Genomic DNA, 23,246 nt, shown 5'->3' with positions numbered 1-23,246 from the left:
CATTAGATAATTAAAATGAATTAAATATTGATTATAACATATGAAACTAAACATTTCTTCAAGTTTGCCACTTGATTTCATCTTAAACCTCATTTGTGTCTTGACGATTACAATCTGCGTTTAAACCTTTCATGATTTTTGAAAACATCTCAATCGAGAGGATGAACCAACCACATTTCATCTACGGAAGAAAAGATTGATGCATATAGTTATGCACCTGAAAACACTCGGAACCTGAGTAAACGTTTAACACGTATCTGTGCTAGCACCTTTGGCATTGTTATTACCGAAAATAACTTTGCAATTCATTTTCAAATTAGCCAATTTTGTCACAGCTTCAGCAAATCAATTTCGACTTTTTATAAACTCTATTATAACTTTGATATAAAAGTTCACCCTTCGTCATTGTTACCAGGAAACCTTTTATATTCCACCATATTACCAGCAGTAAACTTATCAACAACTTCATCACTCATTGGCTTAAGTCACTCTGAAGAAACATATTACTTATTCATTAAGACTTTATCATCCACATCTTATAATGAGAATTACCATACCAATTATCGGGAATTAACAATCAGTATTTTGAATCTCGCAACATTTCTACATCAACAGTTATATATATATATATATATATATATATATATATATATATATATATATATATATATATATATATATATATATATATATATATATATATATATATATATATATATATATATATAACATTTATCTCTTAGAATTATGATCTTCCGTTCTTAAATTCTGAAAAGCACCCAGTCTACGAATCAATACACTGAATGTTCAAAAAGCTGAATGAAGCAGCAGAAACTGTAGACAATCGTAAAAAGTTTGATGATAAAGAACTGTATGTTGGTAAAGCTCAGAAAAGTTGGAACTGGAAAACGGATTGAGCAAACCATAAAGGAGGCTGTGGACGAATCACAAAGACTAAGCCCGCCTTCAAAGAATCCCAATGATTCAGTATCTGCTGAAGTCATTAACGAATACCTTGTTCCTAACTCTAAACCTTAACGGACAATCTTCATCATCATCCATCTATATTAGAAATTCTAAGATATCATCGTATCTTTCATTATAAATATCCTCGATATTTCTGAAAATATTATCATAACTATTCTTATCTGAAATAATTTATCTTCTCGCGTTATCAGTGTTACATCAGAAATGAAACTGTTTTAGTTTTTAAATTCTGAAAAATTCAAATTCAAAATATGAATGTTTTTGAAGTAGTGTTGGGAACTGAAGCATGAGTTAGTATAATATAATGACACTTGATCAACGTGATTATATTACAGTAAGTCATGCTGAGTTTCTAATGGAACGTGATGATTCACAGACCATAACGTCATCATGTGCCATGTTACACGACTCTTAAATTCTATCTAATCTCTAAACATATCAAGAATATATCTTCCTGATAATTCTATCTTTTCTCTTAAATTCTGGTAATTTAACCAATCAAGTTCGTGCTATTACAATTTCTGGTTTAGAACATTAAGTTCATTCGAAACTCCATACTTACGAATTCTGGACCATTACTTGCTTTATTTAAAGTCGAAAAGAGAAAACAAAAGCATGAAGCTCCGGAGTATAAAGGAGGATATAAAGCCCGATAACAAGACATAAATTACAAACCGTGTATGTCAATGTTTATTGCAATATAAAGACACGGGAGAATTAAAAACACTATAACCCCAAGGGCGAAGTAGAAGTAAACAGATTCCTCCGGTGGAAGTTGGAAAAGAAGAATGATTGTTACGATAGTTAGGATAAGGACAAGGATCAGAACTGGATTAAGCATTTTCACAATCTTTTGAATTTGGGAATTGAGTATAGGAGTGGTAAAAGTAATGGAACGGAAGAAGTTAATTTATAGTGGAATATCTTATAAAGAAACCAAGGCAGATCTCCGCATTTAATTAGAGAGATCATAATTTCCTGAATTACCGAAGAATCAAATCTTATATAGATTCAAAGATTACCTCTAAATCCCTCAATTTGCGAAAATCAACCATGACTACGTCACTGGTTGAGACAAACCTGCATTTACTCATTTCACTCTTTTGTGATAGCTTCATTCGTACTCTTCGAATAATCGAATGGTTTTATTCATATTACTCAATGATGATAAAATTCTATTTATTGACTCATATTCGTCATGAAAACATTTTTTATCGTTAGCCATGACGACCTCGATCAAATTTTAGGACGAAATTTCTTTAACGGGTAGGTACTGTGATGACCCGGAAATTTCCGACCAAATTTAAACTTAATTTTTATATGTTTCCGACACGATAAGCAAAGTCTGTAATGTTGAAGTCTCAAAAATTTTGAACCGTGATCATATATTCAATTACCCTTCGACTGTTCTCGACGTTTCACGAACAATTAATTGTAAATAGATATGTGTGTATGTATATATAAATAATAATTTTAAATATAATTTGAAGTATTATGTGTTGTTGTTATTAAAAATTAATAAAATAAAAATAGGATATTATAATAATTATTAATTAAAATATATCTCTATATATAAATAAAGTATATTAAAAATAAATATTAAATGATTGTAATACTCGTTTGATATTTCGATTGATATTAAGCAAGTTAAATTCAAACTTATTTAATTTTAAAATAAACGGTGATACGAAAATAAGTTCTATAAATTTTAGACTTACTAAAATTGTATTTAGGACCTAGCTATTAAATTTTAAAACTTTTTATATTTTACCCAGAATTGAGAGGGACAGTTGATGTAATTTTTTTTTAATAAATTAACGATCGAATTTTATACCATAATGACTGAAAAAAATAAATGGTCTTAATTTAAAATTTTGGGATTCTTAGGAAGACTTTTATACGTTAATTGTTTAGCAATGGACACGATATACCATCAGTGAAAACTGTCGGCAACCGAAATTGAAGTTTCTAATTTTATTTCCCACGTTCTTTTATTTCTTCAATATAATATGATGTTAATATATTATATTATTTAACACATACATGCACTAATACATATCATAACCCATCAACTTGTACTACTCGATTCTTTCTGTTTCTGACTTGTGTGTGGGGTTTGCAAGCTAGCTGCCTTTCTTCTTCCTTATATATACCCATATATTTTTTTTTCTTTTCTTCTTCGTGAAATCACAAACACAATCCATGCTATCCTCAATCAAAACCCACCTCGGGTTGTTGCTTCTACATGCCACCCTACACCATAAACAACCACCAACGTTATCTTTTGATCCGGTTACCATCAACTCGAACACCACCGGAGACACCATAAAACAGCCATCACCACCATAAACCGTCGCCACCCCACAACCTTAAGCCACCACCCTCTTCATTAGTCATCACCGCCATCCATGTTCACTAAGCCTTCAGGTCATGCTTTGTTTTCACATTTTAAACCTCTTTATTGTTTTTTCTTCAACAAATTGAGAACGAACACAATGACCCATTTTGATATCGGATATCGGATATGCGTTTGGGGTAGGATTCATTTGCTAATAAAATTGTCTACCTAATTCCCCTTGCCATGTATTTGAAGTTGGCTTAACACCATATTTTTTTCAGTCTGTACAAAGAAAACCACTCGTTAATGCCTATGGCTTTACAAATAAAACCATACAGCCTATAACCGCCACAACGTCGTCAATATTATTGCTGTTATACTTGTGAATTCTTTTCCTTTTCTACTCTTGTTGAGACATACAACAAGCCAAACAACACCAAGTTTAGTTGCTTCATTTTTTTCTGTTTCTATTTTCAATTAAAAGGACAAGAGTGATTGTGATATAAACATAATGGCCGACACCCCCAAACCACTTGCAAATAAACAAATTTATAAACTTTGCATGCGTTTATTTTTGGCCGTGATTTGTTTTAAAGTGAATCCGAATGCCTACTTCTCTTATTGGGCCATCGTGAAAATGTCCTACAATTTGGGCCATGAAACTGTTTACATATTGAGCTGTGGTGATAACGATGAGATAGGGGAAAGTTACAGCGAGGATGATGAAGTTACAGTTATGATGATGATGACTGTATACGATAGTGAAACAGGAAGATGAATGATGATATGAACGATGAGATTATGATGGTGATGTTATGATCATGTCACGATGATGAAGAGATGATGATGATGTGTGATGTTAAATGATGATGATGCTGTGAAGTTACATGATGATGATGCATTATGATGATGGTGAAGACGTGACCATGAAAGGATTATGATGATGTCGATGTTGAGGATGATGGCAATATAATGATGATGATGTTATAATCCTAGTGATGATGATACGGGTTCATAAAGATGATGATCATGTGTGTTATTAGATGATACATGATGAAGAAAAACAGAAATAATAAATAGATTTAAGTTACAAGTTAAAACGGAAAAAAAACAACAGAGCAACAGTTTGGGTGTGTTTGAGTGGAACGAGAGGTCATGGGTTCGAGCCCGGGCGTGGGCAGTTATATTTTTTTTTGGAACTCTTTGTGAGGTAGTCCTCTCACTATTATCTATTATTATTATTATTATTATTATTATTATTATTATTATTATTATTATTATTATTATTATTATTATTATTATTATTATTATTATTATTATTATTATTATTATTATTATTATTATTATTATTATTATTATTATTATTATTATTATTATTATTGTTGTAGTTAGTATTATAATTAATATTATTATTACCATATTTATAAGTATTATAATTATTATTATCATTAGTATTGTTAGTATTGTTATAAGTATTAGTTATATAACTATTATTACTAATTTTACCATTTAGGATTATTCTCATTTTTTTTATGATTATGATCATTATTATTATAATTATTATGAAAATAATATAACTTATTATTGTTTATATAAATAATATCATTAGTATCATTTTTTTGTACTACTATTATTATTATTATTAGTAATATAAGTATTATTATAAATATTAGCATTATTATTATTAATATAATTATTAATATTGTTATTATTAAACTTATTATCATTATTATCATTCTTTCTAAAATTATTATTTTGATCACTAAAACTATCAATATTTTCACAAATAGATACTTTTATATAAAAATACATTACGCTATATTTTTATTATTAAAAATATATTAGTTAAGTTATATCAATTAATATATAAATATATACTAAACCTTAATATACAGTTTTTATTATTAATGATAAGTAATAGTTATATATAAAACATATAAACTAAATATATTAAATTTATCTAAATAACGTATAGTATAACAAGTATATTATTAATAACAAAATATATATATAATTGTTCGATTATGGTTATATGTGTTAATATATATATAAATGATATAGGTTCGTGAATCCGAGGCTAAGCCTACACTTGTTCAATGTCGTCATATGTATTTTTACTACAACATACAATATTGTGAGTTTCATTTGCTCCCTTTTTAAATGCTTTTACAATATATATTTTTGAGACTGAGAATACATGCGCTTTTATATATATTTGATAAAATAGACACACGTAATTAAAACTACATTATATGGTTGAATGGATCGAAGCCGAATATGCCCCTTTTAGCCTGGTAATCTAAGAATTAGGGAACTGGCCCCTAATTGACGCGAATCCTAAAGGTAGATCTACGGAAACTAACAACCCCCATTCTGGAATTTGGAATACTTTAGTACTTCGAAATTTATCATATCCGATGGGTGTCCCGGAATGATGGGGATATTCTATATGCATCTTGTTAATGTCGATTATCAGGTGTTCAATCCATATGAATGATTATTTTTGTCTCTATGCATGAGACGTATTTTTATGAGAAATGAAAATGAAAATCTTGTGGTCTATTAAAATGATGAAAATGATTGATTATGATAAACTAATGAACTCACCAACCTTTTGGTTGACACTTTAAAGCATGTTTATTCTTAGGTATGAAAGAAATCTTTCGCTGTGCATTTGCTCATTTTAGAGATATTACTTGGAGTCATTCATGACATATTTCAAAAGACGTTGCATTCGAGTCATAGAATTCATCAAGAATATTATTAAGTCATTTATAGTTGGATATATTATGAAATGGTATGCATGCCTGTCAACTTTCGATGAAATGAAAGTTTGTCTTTTAAAAACGAATGCAATGTTTGTAAAATGTATCATATAGAGGTCAAATACCTCGCGATGTAACCAAATGTGATGTATCCGTCCAGATAGATTAGGACGGGTCGTTATATCGGGGACAGTAAACGTACCCTAACACTAACCAAAGAGCAAATGCTGACTAAGGTCGAGCCTTGAGCAAACCGTATCACTAAACTGATCCGAGAACAAATTTAAGAAAACAAGAACAAACACAATATGGCCGATGCTAATAAAAGATGACAAACAACATAAGAACAATACAAAAAAAAAGCAAACACAAACTACTTGACCACCTCTTTACCCTTTCGAGTCTTAATGATTGGCTTAATAATCACCCTGTCCACCTTCAATCAATTAGATAACTTGCCCTTCTGATTTTTAATCTCATAAGATGAAACCTTCGTCGAAGAACTACCAACCCTAATGCCCGGTACGTGAGGAGGGAGCTCGCCTTCCTTCGCAAGACCCTAAAAAAAACCAACTTTTCGATCCGCTTCAACAACACAAACTTCATCTGGGTCACCAAAACTTCAAAATCCGATCTACAATCCATTGTACCCTGAACACTATCCACCAATCCTTGATTATAAACCTCTTGTTTTTCACCCGGATGGTCTACTTCCTCTTTGTAACATCCCGTCTTTTTCCGTTTACTTTCCGTTTAATTATTCTAAAGTACGTTATATAATTATAACATCTCCCGTTGATACGTGTTTTTAAAATATTTTGTTTAGGTAATTCACGCACCCGCTTTTAAACTCGAGAGACTAAACTTGCCAAGGAGCCAAACAAGTTGACTAGGTCAACTAGTCAAGCTCCCTCCTCCACTCATTCAATCACTCCACTTAATACTTCCATCTACTTTTGTGCTCTTAACTCCAAAATCAAAGATTCATCATCCATTCTTGATCTAGCAAGCTAACATCAAAATAAATTACATTTTTGGAATCCTTGCATCTTCCTCTTCGAATCCATACCAACTTCATCTCATTTGGGTAACTTTCTATAAACACTAGATTTTATGTTCTTGATGTTTTTTACTTATAAAAGTGTTAGTTAGTGTCTATGGCTCGATTCTAACATGAATATATGATTTGTATGCTCGATCTTGTTGTTTAGGTCAAGACTAGCATTCTTTCTTGCACACATTTACTTTGTGAAGTACAGTTACATTCGTGCACTCAATGTGAGATCATAGTCCCACTTTTACTCTTTTATACTTATACTTGGGATGAGAAAACATAAACGAATCATACTTTTATACTTTGAACACAAATACGAAAGCAAAGATACATACGAGTTAGAACAAAAATCCTCAAGTCCAATTATCATTAGTTACACTTGTAGGGTGTAAGCGAGAACTTATGTTGTGTGGCCATACGGGTTTGACGAACCCTCATCTGGATAGATGAAATGTATTTTCGGTATATAGTGTAGGTTCTAACACTATTATGCAGAGGTAAAATTCAGTTAAGCTTTGCTAATTGGGTGATCGTGATACAAACAACATCTTTTGGAATGTATACGCTTTGATAATCACTTTATACTAAATCTTGTGGTTCAATACAATATACTTACTAAACCTATGATTTCACCAACGTTTTTTCATTGACATATTTTCTATATTTTTCTCAGGTCCTTGAATGCTAAGTGATACATGTTTCCGCACTCTACTTTTTGATACTTGATTGGATGTCGAGTATACATGCATACATGGAGCGTCTTTTGACTTACTTTAAATTGTGTCGCATAGGTTTCAATTGTACTTTAAACGTTGTAATATAACTAGTCGTGGAACTACTTTTGTAAACCTTGAAACATCCATACATTTGAAATGAATGCGACATATTTTGGTCAAACGTTGTCTTAAAGACTTATGACCACGTAACGGGACCTAAGTAGAGGGCGTCATCAATGACAATTTTGTCTGGTCACTACAGATGGTATCAGAGCGTTGGTTGTAGGGATTTAGAGTTCATTGGTTTCAACCTCGAGTCATAGGGTACATTGCTGAGTCTAGACTACAACCGGCATATAGACTTGAAGTAGGACTTGCTTGACTACTTGTGCATTTATACTTGAACTCTTCTATTCGTATCTAACTCTTATTTCATCCTAACCTCACGTTGTTTAATTTGATTGACCGCCATCTTGACTTTATGAGATAATGTCGAATGCACATATGAATTAGGGTAATATAATTGCCGAGATTATATTACGGTGACTCATATGGACGTTCCGACATTATAACATGAAGAATTTAGGGCGAGTAAAGGAAAATTTATATCTATCTTTATTCCATATCATGATTAGTATTATTGAGAATATTAATCAATGATATTCTTGTGTCTTGAAGGAACAATGTCTCCTCGCCGAGTTCCAAGCAATGAAACTCCCGAACAAGCTCTTCAACGAATGATAGCCACCGCCGTAGATGCAGCCATGGCTGGCCACTCATCCAATAACAATAACAACAACCACAACAACAACAACACCAACAACAATAATGGAGCCGGTAATTTAAACGAGGGATGCTCCTACAAAGTTTCATGGGGTGCAAACCTCATACTTTCGATGGAACCGGGGGACCGGTTACTCTCACCTAATGGTTCGAACAAACGGAAGCCGTCTTTAGCATAAGCGATTGTCGGGACCAAGATAAGGTCAAGTTTTCTACTCACACTTTCGCCGGTATTGCTCTCACATGGTGGAATACGTATGTACAATCGGTGGGTACCGATGAAGCCCACGCTCTCTCTTGGTCCGATTTAAAGGAAAAGATGATCACCGAATACTTTCCGTGCGAAGAGACCTGAAGGCTCGAAAGCGAGCTAAGAAGTTTGAAAGCGGTCGGAAACGACCTCAACACTTATAATTAATGGTTTAACGAGCTAGCTCTAATGTGTCCAAACCTTGTAAATACCGAGCCTCTACGAGTTGAACTTTACATTGATGGCCTTCCTAAGAGCATCAAACACGGGTAATGTCATCCAAACCTGCTAACCTACAAGAAGCTTTAAAGAAGGCCTGCCAATGATAGAAACAGTGGATGAAATAATAGTACCGGCACCTAAGGCCGAGGATAAATCGGGTGGCAACAAAAGAAAATGGGAAGCCACTCCATCAAGCAACTACAACAACAACAACTTCAGCAAAAAGCCTTTCACTTCCGACGGCAAGAAAGGTTATGCCGAAATTTTTCCGTATTGCAACAAGTGCCACAAACATCAATTGGGTAAATGTGGGAAGCCATTTTGTATCAAGTGTCAAAGAATTGGCCATTTAGCCCACGATTGTAGAAATACCATCCCCGTTGCTCAAAAGGGGCACAATGCACCAAGACCGGGTGTTTGTTATGAATGTGGCCAACCGGGTCACTGTCGGAATGTGTGTCCAAAGAAGAAAGCTAACCCCAACGCACGTGGCCGAGCTTGAAACATCAATACCGAGGAAGTCCGATATGACAATGAACTAGTCACGGGTACGTTTCTTCTCAACAATTCTTATGCCTCTTGCTTATTCAATTCGGGTGCCACATTCTTTTAGCACTCCACCACTCCCATTAGATACTACTTATACCATTGAAGTGGCCAACGGGAAACTATTGAGTGCCGATAAATTTTATCGGGGATGTACATTAAACTTAATGGGTAAAGAGTTTGAAATTGACTTGATACCTATAGAACTAGGGAATTTCGATGTAATAATTGGTATGGATTGGTTAGCCAAAATGAAATCTCGCATCCTTTGTGATCTTAAAGCGATTCAAATTCCTATCGAGAACGGTGAACCCTTGATTGTCTATGGCGATAAGATTTGCACCGGACTCAACCTCGTCTCGTGCCTTAAAGTTGAAAAATACCTTCGTAAAGGTTTTTTCGCGATCCTAGCCCACGTTAAGAAAGTTGAGACCGATGAGAAGCATATCGAGGATGTGCCAATTGTTAGTGACTTTTTTGATGTATTTCCCGACGAATTGCCGGGTCTTCCACCTCATCGACCGGTTGAATTTCAAATCGATCTTATTTCGGGAGCCGCAACCGTAGCACGTCCACCATATAGACTTGCTCCATCCAAAATGCAAGAATTGCAAAGTCAAATTCAGGAACTACTTGACCGTTGTTTTATCCAACCTAGCTATTCACCATGGGGCGCTCCGATTTTATTCGTTAAGAAGAAAGATGGATCCCTACGAATGTGCATCGATTATCGTGAACTAAATAAATTGACGGTTAAGAACCGATATCCTCTTCCACGCATCGACGACCTCTTTGATCAACTACAAGGATCTTGTGTATATTCGAAAATCGATCTTCGCTCGGGTTATCATCAACTAAGGGTTAAGGGGAAAGATATCTCCAAAACCACTTTCCGGACTCACTATGGTAGTTACGAATTCCTTGTCATGCCATTTGGTCTAACTAATGCACCGACGGTGTTCATGGATCTTATGTACCACGTGTGCAAACCGTATCTCGACAAGTTCGTTATTGTATTCATCGATGATATCTTGGTCTATTCTAAAAGCGAAGAAGAGCACGAACAACACCTTTGACTTGTGTTCAAACTCTTGAGACAAGAACAACTCTATGCCAAGTTCTCCAAGTATGAATTTTGGTTGAAGAAAGTTCAATTCCTTGGTCATATTGTAAGCGATCAAGGTATTAAGTTCGATCCCGCAAAAATTGAAGCCATTAGCAAATGGGAAACCCCTACTACTCCTACTCACATTCGCCAATTCTTAGGCCTCGCCGGGTGCTATCGTAGATTCATCGAAAATTTATCTTTGGTTGCACGTCCTCTAACCGCATTAACTCACAAGGGAAGGAAATTCATTTGGGCAACCGAGCAAGAATCCACGTTTCAAATCTTGAAGAAAAAGTTAACCACCGCCCCTATCTTTTCGCTTCCAGAAGGCAATGATGATTTTGTTGTATATTGCGATGCCTCGAAACATGGTTTTGGGTGCGTATTGATGCAACGAAAGAAGGTTATTGCTTATGCCTCCCGACAATTGAAAATCCACAAACGAAACTACACGACACATGATCTCGAACTCGGAGCCGTTGTCTTTGCACTCAAAATGTGGAGACACTACCTTTATGGAACCAAAAGTACCAACTTCACCGATCACAAAAGCCTCCAACATATCTTTGACCAAAAACAACTAAACATGAGACAATGACGGTGGATTGAAACTTTGAACGATTACGATCGTGAGCTTCGTTACCATCCGGAAAAGAAAAATGTAGTAGCCGATGCCTTAAGTCGAAAAGAAATAGCGGTGCCTCTTCGTGTCCGAGCTTTAAACATCACCATCCACACCAATCTCAATAATCAAATTCGTGTAGCCCAAGATGAGGCTCTCAAGAATGAAAACATCTCTCTCGAATTCTTAAACGTCCTCGCCTCACGATTCGAAGTTAAGGAGACCGGACTCCGATATTTCGCCGAAAGAATTTGGTTGCCTAGTTATGGGGACTTGCGAAGCCTTATTCTAGATGAAACCCTAAGTCAAGGTATTCGATTCACCCCGGTGACAATAAGATCATGTACCACGACCTCAAGGAACAATATTGGTGGCCGAACATTAAAAGGGACGTTGCTACTTATGTTGGAAAGTGCCTAACTTCCTCCAAAGTCAAAGCCGAATACCAAAGACCGTCCGGGCTAATTCAACAACCCGAAATCCCACAATGGAAATGGGAAATAATAACGATGGATTTTATCACAAAACTACCAAGAACGGTGAACGGTTATGATACTATTTGGGTTATTGTAGACCGTCTCACCAAATCCGCCCATTTCCTTGCCAGGAAGGAAACCGACAAAATGGAGAAACTTGCACAACTTTACATTAAAGAGATCGTAGCCCGTCACGGTGTACCATTATCGATTATTTCTGACTGAGATGGCCGTTTTGTTTCTAGATTTTGGTGTACTTTACATGAAGCGTTGGGAACACGATTAGACATGAGCACCGCATACCATCCGCAAACCGACAGAGAAAGCGAACGCACAATTCAAACCTTGGAAGACATGCGACGAGCTTGTGTTATCGATTTCAGAAAAGCTTGGGACAAGCACTTGCCTCTCGCCGAATTCTCTTACAATAATAGTTATCACGCGAGTATTAACACCGCACCATTCGAAGCTTTATATGGTCGCAAATGTCGTTCACCTCTTTGTTGGGCCGAAGTAGGCGACACACAAATCACCGGACCCGAACTCATTCATGAAATAACCGAGAAAATCGTTCAAATCCGAGATAGGCTTAGGACGGCACGTAGTCGTCAAAAGAGCTATACCGACATTAGGCGCAACGATCTTGAATTCCAAGTCGGTGACCGCGTAATGTTAAAAGTCGTACCTTGAAAAGGTGTAATCCGTTTCGGGAAACGCGAGAAACTAAATCCGCGGTATATTGGTCCTTTCAAAATCTTGGAGCGAGTTGGAACTGTTGCTTATCATTTAGATCTTCTGCCTCAATTGAGCTTCGTTCACCCTACTTTTCATGTATCAAATTTGAAGAAGTGTATTGTTGAACCCAAACTCGTCATCCCTCTCGAGGAGCTTACTATCGATGACAAACTACATTTCGTGGAAGAACTGGTTAAAATTGTGGACCACTCTATCAAAACGCTAAAACAAAGCCGAATTCCAATTGTCAAGGTCCATTGGAACGCCAAAAGAGGACCCGAATTTACTTGGGAAAGACAAGATCAAATGCAAAGAAAGTACCCTCATTTATTCGTGGATTTGGAAATGCAAGATCTCGAGGAAGAAACAACGACTACTACGTCTACTTAAATTTCGGGACGAAATTTCTTTTAAGGAGTAGGTAATGTAACATCTCGTCTTTTTTTGTTTACTTTCTGTTTAATTATTCTAAAGTCCGTTATATAATTATAACATCTCCCGTTGATACGCGTTTTTAAAATATTTCGTTTAGGTAATTCACGCACCCGCTTTTAAACTCGAGGGACTAAACTTGCCAGGGAGCCAAACTAGTTGACTAGTTCAACTAGTCAAGTTCCCTCCTCCACTCATTCAATCACTCCACTTAATACTTCCATCTACTTTTGTGCTCTCAACTCCAAAATCAAAGATTCATCATCCATTCTTGATCTAGCAAGCCAACATCAAAACAAATTACATTTTTGGAATCCTTGCATCTTCCTCTTCGAATCCATACCAACTTCATATCATTTGGATAATTTTCTAAAAACACTAGATTTTATGTTCTTGATGTTTTTGACTTATAAAAGTGTTAGTTAGTGTCTATGGCTCGAGTCTAATATGAATATATAATTTGTATGCTCGATCTTGTTGTTTAGGTCGAGACTAACATTCTTTCTTGCACACATTTACTTTGTGAAGTACATTTACATTCGTGCACTCAAGGTGAGATCATAGTCACACTTTTACTCTTTTATACTTATACTTGGGATGAGAAAACATAAACGAATCATACTTTTATACTTTGAACACAAATACGAAAGCAAAGATACATACGAGTTAGAACAAAAATCCTCAAGTTCAATTATCATTAGTTACACTTGTAGGGTGTAAGCGAGAACTTATGTTGTGTGGCCATACGGGTTTGATGGACCCTCATCCAGACGGATGAAGCGTATTCTCGGTATATAGTGTAGGTTCTAACACTATTATGCAGAGGTAAGATTCACTTAAGCTTTGCTAATTAGGTGCTCGTGATACAAACAACATCTTTTGGGATGTATACGCTTTGATAATCACTTTATACTAAATCTTGTGGTTCAATACAATATACTTACTAAACCTATGATTTCACCAACGTTTTTCGTTGATAGATTTTCTATGTTTTTCTCAGATCCTTGAATGCTAAGTGATACATGCTTCCGCACTCTACTTTTTTATACTTGATTGGATGTCGAGTATACATGATGTGTGCGAGGGGTAGTACGAAATATACTATTATTATTTATTACGAAATACAATGAAATTACACAAGTTTTATTTATTTATTTATGGGATATACCTAAACCTTGCTACAACACTATAGGCAGTGTACCTAATCGTAGAGTAGTGTAGTTTTTAGTAAGTCCGGTTCGTTCTACAGGGAGCTAGTGATAATGTACTATATTTTTAACAACTATATTTATACAAATATATACAATTATATATAGGTAGTAATATTATAAAAGGGAGTTTTACCGTTTAATAACTGGTTTGTCGATTTTAAATATTAAGCGTAAAGATAAATGACGATAATTAAAGTGCGTAGAATAAATAACAATATTTAAATGACGATATATAAAATTGCGAATAATAAAATGACAGGAAATAAAAGTACGATGAGAAATAAAATAAAAGAATTATGCTTATTTAAACTTCCGTAATCATGATGTTTGACGTTTTGATTTTAATTTATTTCTCTGGGTTAATTGTCCTTTGTCCTGGTTTATTTGATACCTATCTGGTTTTTGTCCATAATAGTCCATCGGTCATAATTATAAAATGCTCGTCAAATTAACCTTATTCCAGAAGTCAAATATTCCAACTAATTAGGGATTCGAACTGTAACAAGGTTTTAATACTTTGTTTAATGATTACACCAGGTTATCGACTGCGTATAATCCAAGGTTTTAATACTTTGTTAACAATTACATCAATTATCCTTGTATGTAATCCACCCCTGTTTTAATGAGATATGAATATTAATTTACCCACTTGATCAGAATGAATAATCAATTACCCAACCCAAATAATTTATTAAATGATCGTAAAAGATGTCATATAAATGTCACTAAATAGGACATACATAATCATTTTAATAATTATTTGATTAACTAATTTGAAAATAGGTTCGACAGGTTCCAATGAGTTGTCGCTCAATTAGACAATACCCACTATCTATTAATAGTCATAGTCCAATGTCCACAAGTGTCAGTCTTTTGTCCAAACCTAAATTATGGTACAAAATCTAATAACCCCATCTTAAATTTTAGTCCAGCATCATGATTACTTCAACTTAAATAAGCATAATAATAACTTAGTTACGAGACATTAATTTAAAAAGGAAGAACATAGCTTACAGTGATTATTAATAGCGTAGCGTTACACGGACAGAGTTCCGACTTTAAAACCTTAAAACATTCTTACAATAACCTTATTATTATTATTAACTTAAAATTAAAATTAAAATTATGAAATATAAATATAAATATAAATTGAGAGAGATAGATAGATAGAAAATGGGTTATGGATTCGGCAGAAGCTTGTGCCTTTTATAGGCAGATTTTGAATTTGGCTGCTCCGCGAGTGCGGAGCTTTTGTGCCTCACAGCTTCGGATTCCAGCTCACCAATTTTTGGCCATTTGCTTGTCGACATAATTAATAAATATATATAATATATATATAATTTATATATATATATATATATATATATATATATATATATATATATATATATATATATATATATATATATATATATATTATATTCTTGTGCATAGTTGACTTGTAATTTTAGCTCCGTTGACTCGCGCGTTGATGCTCGGTTCATGTCTCGGTTCCGAATTTTCGAACGCTTTTTCGTATGCTTAGATTTCTTGTACTTTGCGTTTCGCGGCTTGTACTTTTGTCATTTTTAGACATTATTCATCAATAAATTGAACCACTTGGATTGTATCTTGTACATTTGAGCTTTTTGGTCATTTGCGTCTTTAAATCGTCGTTTTCTTCTTTTGTCTTCGCACTTATTTATTTAAACGAATATTACATAAAAATAGAACAATTGCAACTAAAAGCTTGTCTTTCTGGAAGGATAATGCTATGAAATATATGTTCGTTTTTAGCATTATCAAATATTCCCACACTTGAACGTTGCTTGTCCTCAAGCAATACAGAACTTTGAAACTAAATCACACTTCACTCGAATCACTTTTTTATTCTCACACTTTATACATCGGTGATTTTGATACGGTGGTATAAACAATGATAGTAACGATATGGTTTACACTCCCACATGACTATAAAAATTTAGATCCTTTAAGAAATTGGATCTTTATGAAAACATTTGATCTTTTGAAAATTCATTCTAGCTTTTACCCTAGATAAGTTTTTCGGAATAACCCTTCACCGGTGTTTACAAAATATTTTTGTGGGTTTTGTGGGTTTCAGATTTAAAAATTTTAGCTCAAAACTTATGGTTTTGTGTCACCCACTTGCTAATCCTTGTATTAGGAAAGTAACACATCCAGTATACTTGCTCCGTATATTACCTTTCGGTAAACTACCGTTCGGTTGTAAAGAAAAGCGATGAACAAGCAACTGTTAAGGCAATGTCTAATGATATGCAGATGTTCATGGTCCACAACGTGTCGGATGCAATTACTATCCTTTGTAGGAGAAATAGTAAAGGTCACCCTATAATTTTTCAGTCTGGCACAAGGTCCTGTCTTCGACCATGCTATGCAACCACCGTTCTTACGGTTGACACCCGATTTGGTTCAGGTGACCTAATGAATTTCGGTGAATTCTTAGGATTTTACGTTCAATGGTAATGAACGCAATGAAAATAGGGTTTTCAGAGAAAAAAATCGAATTTAATTTGATCAAAATATTTTCTCGTTCAAGCTCGAGTTTAGATATCATTGAATTCCATGAGTTTGAATTCTCAATCTTTAAGGTCAATCTCAAGGATTGAGTAATATTAGTCTTAAAAGCTAATTTTTAATCTTTAAGGAGATTATCCTTTCTGGGGGTCTGATTCATTAGTCTTATCAAGCTAATTTGCACGGCGCCCTCCCTATTTTACGAGATAAATCCTTCTTATGGTTAGGATAAATCTGACCACTTGGCGACCCTGTATTATGCTGAGGTCCGTGGATTTCCTGCTGATTTTAGAGATGACTTTTCTAGATTTTTCGTCTACCTACAGCTAGTCTGGACGACAACTTCCTGACCTAAATCAAGAAGTGCGTGTCTTTTTCGAAAGACTTTACTTCCTTTTAATGATGAAATTGATTCATCGTGTAGATCCATCTTTCTTTCAAATATATTACAGTAAATCGGGTAAAACTGATTAGTTTAGTCCAAAGCAAAAATACCTGCAATAATCTTGTACAAAAATATGTGATATATGTCTTTCTTTGCCTTTTTATTCTCTTCTATTCCATTTTAAATGAATTCAAGCGTCTTGGGTTGTTTCTCAATTTATGTCCTTTCCGAGGTAACAATAATTTTGGTATTATCACCTAGTTTTATCGTTCATAAATATGTATAAACATGATTTTGAATTCATTTAATTGAAAATTTTTCAAATTTTCACAAAATTTGGCAATTAAACTAAGTGTAAACCCGAGAGAATTTATAACCCTTCCCCACACTTGAGATCATGCAATGCCCTCATTTGCATAAAATCAGACTATAGTTATAAATTCATGAGGATGATTAGTGTAGAAAAGTGATTAAAAATATCGAGTTTGCAAACATATTATTATATATCACATTTGATATTTTGTGTCTTGTCGTCAAAATTAGTAGCTTTTGTTGAACTTTAATGTCAGTCTTTGAAAATGCGCTGTTTTACCCTGTTTTGTATATAAGATAAACTACAAACATATATATATATATACATATATATATATATATACATATATATATATATATATACATATATATATATATATATATATATATATATATATATATATATATATATATATATATATATATATATATATATATTTATAAAACCTTTATTTATTAAAATAATTTAAATGAATAATTTTTTAATATTTTGTTTCCTTTTACTTTAGGTAGTTTCGGTATGTTTACCTAGTCCGTCCCTCGACAAAATTTAAAATTTTTCGTTTTTAAAGCGATTGTTTAAAAGCAAAGAGTTTTGGGTTTTTTTTAATTATTTTGGTATACTTTAGATTAATAAAATTAAAAATAATTATAACTAAATTTTTCGCCCCGCCCTCGGGTAAAGCAATTTCGGTTCCATTACCTAGTCTTTAGCTTACGACGAATTTTAGAAATCATTTTTTAAACTTAATGAAATAAAGTAAATTTTGTTTTTAAATTCACACAAAACTTAAATTTAAAAATGCATATTAATTTATACAAAACCTACAAAACAAAAATTCAGAATGGGGAGAGAAAACTAGTTCTTTAGTGTCTGCTAGCGGAAAAGACCAATCGGATTCCATTCTCGGAACTACACGAGAACAGAACAACTAACTCTAGACAATGTTTTCTTTTTAGAACATTTGAATCTCCCCACACTTAGGTAGCTGTGGTGTCGAAATTGTGATTAACTTCATTGTCAATTTCTCTTGGACCATAATCAACTTGCATATCTGTGACTTTTGCTTTAAGCCATTGGTCGGATTCTTGTGTAATATCCACAAATTCAACTAGTTTCGCCTTTTCTTTAGGCGATAGATTGGATACTAACCGGTTAGATAACTTAGAGTTCCCCTTGGTTCTAGCATCGCGAATCCGTTTAATAAGTTTCTTCATTGAACTGTTAATAACGGAGTCATTTAATTTCGTATCAACAATGGAGTTCTTTATTATCAGGTCATCATTGGGTGTTACTTCACCTTCCCCACACTTAGGCATTTTATTATTGTTAAGCACTACCGTTGGAGTTGGTAAAACAACATGGTTCTTACCAATCATTTTTGTTGGTTCAACGGTTTTGGTTGGTGGAGATTTAGACTTTCGACTTACAAAGGTGACCGATTTGTCACCATCACTAAGTGTCATTCTACCCTCTCGTACATCAAATAACGCCCCGGTAGATGCTAAGAATGGTCGACCTAAAATTAGAGGAACGTTTGGGTCCTCTTCTATGTCAATGACAATAAATTCGACTCAAAAGGTTAAATTACCCACTTGAACAGATAGGTTGTTAGCAATTCCAACTGGGTGCTTAATGGTTTGATCAAAGAGTCTAACACTCATTTTCGTTGGACTTAACTCACCTACTCCTAATCTCTTATATAATAAAAGAGGCATAACACTCACACTCGCACCTAAATCTGCTAGTGCATCATACATGACACAATCACTAAGTAGACACAGAACAATAAATTCACCCGGATCACCCACCCTGGGTGGAGGTTTTGGTGGAACTGTCTTCACCGGGTTTACTTCTATTGTTTTTGTTTCTTGCACTTTCTTATTCTTCTTCTTCTTCTTTCCAGAGGTATCACAAACTTTATTACCTATTACTTGCTCATACTCAACTCCTTTTCTTGGAAACATGATGGGTGGTCTGTATGGTGCCACCACTGGCTTTATACTCGGGTGGTGGTGGTGTTGTAACTTCTTCATTGTTACTCACATCTAAAACATTCCCATCTTCTGGAGCTGGTTTTTCAGAATTTGTTGACACCATATTAACATTCTCATTCCGAGGATTTACTTCAGTATCACTCGGTAGCTTTCCTTGTTTCCTCTCACTCATCATGCTAGCAAGAGTACCTACGTGTTTTTCTAGATTCAAAATGGAAGCTTGTTGAGTTCTAAATGATTGATCAAACCTCTCATTCGTTTGGGTTTGAGTTGCAATAAATTGTGTTTGAGATCCAACTAGCTTTTGTACCATTTCTTCCAGATTTAACTTTTTATCTTCAGTTTGTTGTGGTGGTTTATACAAGCTAGGTCTTTGTTGATTGAAAGTGTTGTTTTGAGTTGGTTGGTTATTCGAACCTTGTTGGTTATACGAGTTATTGTTGGGTCTATTTGGATTGTAAAGAATGTTTTGATTTCGATTGAAGTTTGGCCTTGGCGGTTGATAATTATTTTGATAATCATTTCCTGGCCTTTGGTTCATGTAGGAAACATTCTCTCGTTGTTCCATCGTTTGCTCAATGTGACAATCTTTCGTTAAGTGTGGTCCACCGCATTGCTCACAACTGATTCGTATTGCGTGAATATCTTTATTCATCTTTTCCATTCGTCTCTTGAAAGCATCTATTTTTACGGGAACGGAATCAAAGTCATGGATAGAATCGGCTCTAGCCGCTTTAGATGAACGAAAAATATCTTTTTCCTGATGCCACTCATGTGAGTGGGAGGCTGTGTTATCAATAATTTTGTGAGCTTCGGTTGAGATTTTCTTCATAATAGAACCACCAGCTGCTATGTCGATGTCTTTTCGTGTAGCAATGTCGACACCTTGGTAGAATATTTGTACTATTTGATAAGTGTCTAAACCGTGTTGAGGACATCCTCTCAACAACTTTTCGAATCTTGTCCACGCCTCATATAGAGTTTCATTTGGCTTTTGCACGAACGTAAAAATTTCTCCTTGAAGTCTCACGGCTTTAGATGCCAGAAAGAATCTTTTAAGAAATTTTTCAACTAAGACATCCCATGTGTCAATCGCTCCTTCGGGTAACGATTCTAACCAATCTTTGGCTTCTCTCTTTAAAGTCTAGGGAAACAACATGAGATGGATATGTTCATCCTCAACTTCTCTGATTTTGAATAGAGTACAAATCCTATTAAAGGTTCGAAGATGTTCGTTTGGATCTTCTTTTGGCGTACCACTATATTGGCATTGATTAGTTACCATGTGTAGGATTTGTCCTTTGATTTCTTAATCTGGCGCATTAATGTCTGGCTTAATAATGGCGTGTCCTTGGCCCGTGCGTGTGGCTCTCATTCGATCTTTCATACTTAGAGGTTCCGTTACTTCCATAATTGAATTTGTTGAATACGAATCACTAGATGATTCTGATTTAACGGTTTGTGGTTCAGGAGGAATAATTAGTGGTTCGGGATCTTGGAATTGTCCTTGAATATCCTCCGGGTTCTCAATTGTGAATTCGGGTTCAAAAAATGGATTATCCGAAATTTGAATTAGAGTAATTGTTCGACTAGATGATAATTCTAAAGAAAAATCAACAACTGCAATATTAGCTAGATGTCTTGATCGAGTTACAGGTGGTGAACGTATGAAAGGTGGTGAACGTTTTGCTCGGTGTATTTACTGAATATCCTATTAGTTATAAAAATAAAAAAAATTATATAAGTTATCAAATTAATAGACTTTTCTGCTTTTGCCCACGTTTCAAATAACCAAAAGATGCAGCAGGGAGCCAGGATCCTTTAAGTTAGAAAATCCACAACTCAGCCACTAACAAATCCAACTATTACTACGAAGCAGAAAATTTTGGATGTCTATCAATTTAACCGCTTAAAATAATTTTTCGTCGAAATTTAAAGAAAACTTTGAAAATTCCATGTCCTAAAAACTAGAGCGTAGAAATGAAAAAGATAAACCGCATCGAAAAACGTCGAAAAATAAAAAGTCGAAAAATAATAAAAACAAAGTAAAGCGTCGAAACTTAAAAGTCTAAAAAGTTGCGTCTAAAGGTATTAAAGCTTAAATGCAATTCTATTCCGAAAACGGAAATTACTTTAAAAAAAGTACTAAAATCTATAACGGCATCGCAAAATTCTAAAGCGCCTAAATCTTAATCTAAAGAAAAAGCACTTAAGGGATTTTACGACAAAACTTAAAAATCTAGAAAAACTACGGCAAAATACAAAGTTTAAAACTAAGGCGAAGTGAAACTAAAATTACAATTACGAACTAAACGATTAAAAAGATACAATTAAAATTTTTTATATAAAAGTATTATTTTTATATTATTAGAATATAAAAATATTAATCTATATAATTAATAACAATTAATAAACTTAATATTACAAAATATATATTAAAACTAAAACTAATTAAATTAAAATTAAACCCTAAATAACAAATAATAAATAAAATTTTACCCTAATTTCGCATTTAATGATGGGGTTGACCTGTCGGACAACCTCCGCGATTGCGAGGGTTTCTGCGAGTGGTGCTCCGAGATCGCGGAGATATGCAGTTTCAGATTTGGTTGCAGGCTCAAACGAGTTTTTTTTTTATTACAAAATATATGATAGAATATATATATAATAAAAATAAACTTATATTTTTTAAAAAAAATAAAAATACTTTTTATAGACAAATCTTAAAAATATATATTTTTTATATAATTATATTATTAATAAAAATTAAAAATATAGCGTTTTATCGTCCCCGGCAGCGGCGCCAAAAACTTGATGTGTGCGAGGGGTAGTACGAAATATACTATTATTGTTTATTATGAAATACGATGAAATTACACAAGTTTTATTTATTTATTTATGGGATATACCTAAACCTTGCTACAACACTATAGGCAGTGTACCTAATCGTAGAGTAGCGTAGTTTTTAGTAAGTCCGGTTCATTCCACAGGGAGCTAGTGATAACGTACTATATTTTTAACAACTATATTTATACAAATATATATAATTATATATAGGTAGTAATATTATAAAAGGGGGTTTTACCGTTTAATGACCGGTTTGTCGATTTTAAATATTAAGCGTAAAGATAAATGACGATTATTAAAGTGCGTTGAATAAATAACAATATTTAAATGGTGATATATAAAATTGCGAATAATAAAATTACAGGAAATAAAAGTACGATGAGAAATGAAATAAAAGAATCATGCTTATTTAGACTTCCGTAATCATGATGTTTGATGTTTTGATTTTAATTTATTACTCCGGGTTAATTGTCCTTTTGTCCTGGATTATTTGAAACCTATCTGGTTTTTGTCCATAATAGTGCATCGGTCATAAATATAAAGTGCGAGTGTCCTCGTCAAATTACCCTTATACCCGAAGTCAAATATTCCAACTAATTAAAGATTTAAACTGTGACGCAGTTATCACTTCTGTCAACAATTACACCAGTTATCACTGTATGTAATCCACCCCTGTTTTGATTAGATATGAATATTAATTTACCCACTTGATCAGTTTGAATAATCAATTACCCAACCCGAATAATTAATTAAATGATTATAATAGATTCCGTATGAATGTCACTAAATAGGACAACCATAATCATTATTAATTATTAAGTTAATTAATTTGAAGATAGGTTCGACAGACTCCAATGATTTGTCACTCAATTAGACAATACTTCCCATATATTAATAGTCTATAGTCAAATACCCACAAGTGTC

The 23,246-nt window shown here is 33.8% G+C and overlaps 1 non-coding gene across 1 annotated transcript; it reads left to right on the top strand.

Annotated features, from left to right (window-relative positions):
- The first annotated feature begins 20,395 nt into the window (after positions 1 to 20,395).
- LOC139865478 (small nucleolar RNA R71) lies at positions 20,396 to 20,502 on the top strand. The gene has a single exon (XR_011764996.1). It is a non-coding gene; the product is annotated as a small nucleolar RNA R71 (small nucleolar RNA).
- Positions 20,503 to 23,246: the final 2,744 nt, after the last annotated feature.

This window comes from Rutidosis leptorrhynchoides, chromosome 8, assembly GCF_046630445.1.
Source record: "Rutidosis leptorrhynchoides isolate AG116_Rl617_1_P2 chromosome 8, CSIRO_AGI_Rlap_v1, whole genome shotgun sequence".
Taxonomy (NCBI): Eukaryota; Viridiplantae; Streptophyta; class Magnoliopsida; order Asterales; family Asteraceae; genus Rutidosis; species Rutidosis leptorrhynchoides.
This window is presented reverse-complemented; position numbering and strand designations above follow the sequence as displayed.